The following is a 3,797-nucleotide window of genomic DNA, read 5'->3' as shown; positions in this document are numbered from 1 at the left end:
ACGTTGACTGTAAAAATTCGTCGATTTGAAATTTCTTTGTTGACGCATCGTTACAGAGAGGCTGTTTCAGGGAGAGAGATAGCAATCTTCTTATTAAGAACATTTCTGGTTGGTCATTTCTAACTGCAATACACTACATGCTAGGGGCAGTATCTCTTCCACCGTCTGGCATTGACTGCTTGACTGTAAGACTACTCACGAAGAAGAAGCATTAATGTGAGCAGAAGAAAGCAGCGGCGAACACTAAATACACTTGAGAGGTTTTGAGGGGAGGAATTTAGAACTTGAATATTGGCAGTTTTATTAAAGTTGATGGCGAATCCAAAATGTGCTTAAACGTAAACGAGTTAGGAAGCTCCACAAAACCCCGTGAGGTTAGCGGTGCCAGCCGGCCGGAGCCAGTCACGCCGCAGAGCCCTCTGGTCCCAGTTACTCAGACCGCTGCAGCAGCAACAACAGAGCAGCACCGACAGATGAAAGGCAGTGTTTCCAGGGTATATACAGGAATCCTGAAGTAATTCAACATTCAACATCTTTTAAAACCTTTTTTAAGACCTTTTCAATATATTTTAAGACTGCAGATTTCCTGCGAAAATCCATTTTCTTACATCGGCTACGCTGTTTATGTGTGCAACATTACTGCAAAACATATGAAACACAGTGTGATTTTGTGTTGTAGTTGGTTCAAACTAGATAATTTTAGCTTGCCTGCAAACGCCAACCAGTTGATAACTGATATAGCTGTAATTTATAAATTTGTAAAGGGTATACTGTTAGTGGCAATCTGAAACCTTACAGCTGGAAGCCACTAAACATTATACAATGCAACTTTACCTTACATTTACTATAAATTGATTTTGAGACTGTATAACTAAACACTCTCAGAGTGAATGTGAGTAAATCAGCTGGGCCTGATAACATTACTGGCCGTGTACTAAAAACCTGTGCCAATCAGCTAGTTGATGTTATTACTGACATTTTCAAAATCTCATCATCTCAGGAGAGGGTTCCCACCTGCTTCAAGACAGCCACCATCGTTCCTGGACCTAAAAAGTCTGCAGTGTCTAGTCTGAACAACTACCGCCCTGTGGCTCTCACCCCCATTCTGATTAAGAGCTTTGAGAAACTGGTTCTTCAGCATATACATAACAACATCCCAGTCAGCCTGGACCCTCACCAGTTTGCTTTCAGAACCAACAGATCCACAGAGGATGCCATCTCCACTGCCCTCCACTCAGCCCTCACACACCTTGAAAACAGCTCAGCATTCAACACAATCTCCCCCATGAAACTGATCAGCAAACTCAGGGTTTAAACACAACACTCTGCAATTGGATATTGGACTTCCTCAAAAATAGATCCCAGTCACTTCGGATTGGCGGACTCAATTCCTCCACTTTAGTGCTCAACATGGGAGCACCCCAGGGCTGTGTTCTCAGCCCCCTCCTGTTCACGCTGTACACCCAGATGAACAGTTTCAGGTTCCTGGGAATCAGCATCACAGAGAACCTGACATGGTCATCTCACATCTCCACGCTGGTGAAGAAAGCTCAGAAACAACTGTATTTCTTGAGGAAGCTTAAGAAGGCCAAATCCCCACGCCAAGTTCTTGTCAGCTTTCACAGAGGAGCAATGGAAAACATCCTGACTGAAAACATCACAAACCTGATTAAACCTGCCCAGAAGATCATTGGTACCCATCTCCCGAGCATCAGGGATATATGCAGAGCCCAAAGGATACTAAAGGTCAGTACCCACCCAGCCACAGCTTGTTCACCCTGCTGCCTTCTGGGAAGAGATGTAGAACGTTCAGCTGCCGCACCACCAGACTGCAGAGCAACTTTTTCCCACAAGCTGTCAGACTCTTAAACTCTAGTTCACCCTCAGCACTGCTCCAGTGAGTTTATTTCTGTTACCTTTTTTCATAATTGAATCTTTATTAATGTTTACTATCTACTATGTAGCATGGAGTTACGAAACTCAATTTAACTCAACTTTACTACAACTTGTATTGTGACAATAAAATCTACTTACCTACCTACCATAACACAATTATAATATTAATTACAGTTAAATAGCCAGCTAGCCAATTGAATCTCTGCTTATATTTTCCCTGTTGTCTTCTGTCTTACCGATTCAACTGCTGGCGGAGCTGTTGTCGCTCTTGTTTTTGATTAACAGGGCTGTTCAAGCGGCCACAGAGCTCGGTCCGCCCATGTTTTGAACAATTAGCACATTTCAGTAAATAATAAGCATCACATATTCAGCCAAGTCATTATATAAATAGTATTTAATATTTGAAAATGTATTGAAGGAAACCTGGAGGAGCCCGTTTGAATAGGCTGATGGAGCTGATAACATTAATGTATAGAACATATCTATAATTTACAGGGGCTTAAGTTTGTCAGTAGAGTAGATGCTGGATCATCAGTCAGTATAAGCACAGCTGATCCACATCCAGCCTCACCCAGTACGAGCACAGCCAGAGATGTACAGCCAGCATCAGATACAAGCAGCTCAGACCCTAATGGAACAGTTTTTGCACCACCAAATGACCCAGCAGATTGGCCCCCAGTCTTATCAGGCTTCATGAGGAGTGAGTTAGTACACAGAGGTCCATTCAAACCAGCACTGGATTTTTCTAGAAGAGGTTTCCATTCAGGCTTCTTACAGAAGGAGGAGTGTAGTGAGAGCTGGTGTCAGGTGTGACTGTGCAGCAGCTCTGTTTTTGCACTGTGAGCTGCAACCAGTTTGTGACAGAGTGGTAACGTCGCTGGTAGAGTTTTGCAATATAAACATCTGAAAACTGAAGCCAAATTTGCTCTGTTTGGGACTATGAGATGCACTTTATGAGAGGTGCTGAAATGAACGTGTTTGGAGTTTCGGTGAGATTGTGAATTGAGAAGTGTTTCAGTTAGTTTTGGTTTCCACCTTCTTGTCAATACATGCTCAAAGTCCAAAATGGGGTTCTGTGTCTGTGTCACGATTCCGTGGGTGAGCGTAGAGGAGACACTGGAGAGTAGACTGAAGGTGCACAGGGTTTAATCCAAGAAACACAAAAATGGCTTACATGCAGTTTGGGTGTAAGACGTCCAAACAGAGGAGCAGGTTACACAGAGACAGGCAGAACACTTAACATCAGCCGCAACATCAGTAGTGTATTCACACAACACACTACAATGACTGGACAGGGAATGAGCAGAAACACCAAACATTTATAAACAGGGACTAATGCATTACAACAACGCAGGGCTCAGGGCTAACGAGGCAGGCAGAGGCAGAGAGACAGCAGCGGGGGGGAACAGAGAGACACTCACAGATGCAAAACACAAGACCATACATTAACTGGAACTCAAAGTATTTAGTGGACAAGCAAGCAGAATAATTACTGGGGGAACAGACACAAGCAAACAGATCACAAATAAACACCAACAAGGAACACAGACTGAACTCAGAGCAGACCTGGGTAAAACAACAACCTACATAGAAGTATACAGACCCGGAGTAACACTAAGACATGAAACCAAAACCCCGAGAAACCAAAATCAGAACAGAGTAAACAAGACAACAGGCAAGACAGAACCCCAAAATACAACAGACCAAAATAACAGATAAACTGACCAAAACTCAGAGTGCAAACTAGACATGGCTGACAGTGTGTCAGATGGTCTGAAGGAGATACTACCACAACAGCAGAGCAATAACGCAGACACATCCTCCCCATATATAGGAAATATCCATTCATCCTCTTGTGACTCAATTTTCCTTATTGTGTTTCACTATAACTTACCCGTCTT

This window comes from Micropterus dolomieu, linkage group LG17 (genome assembly GCF_021292245.1).
Source record: "Micropterus dolomieu isolate WLL.071019.BEF.003 ecotype Adirondacks linkage group LG17, ASM2129224v1, whole genome shotgun sequence".
Classification (NCBI taxonomy): domain Eukaryota; kingdom Metazoa; phylum Chordata; class Actinopteri; order Centrarchiformes; family Centrarchidae; genus Micropterus; species Micropterus dolomieu.
Note: the sequence above shows the minus strand (reverse complement) of the source record.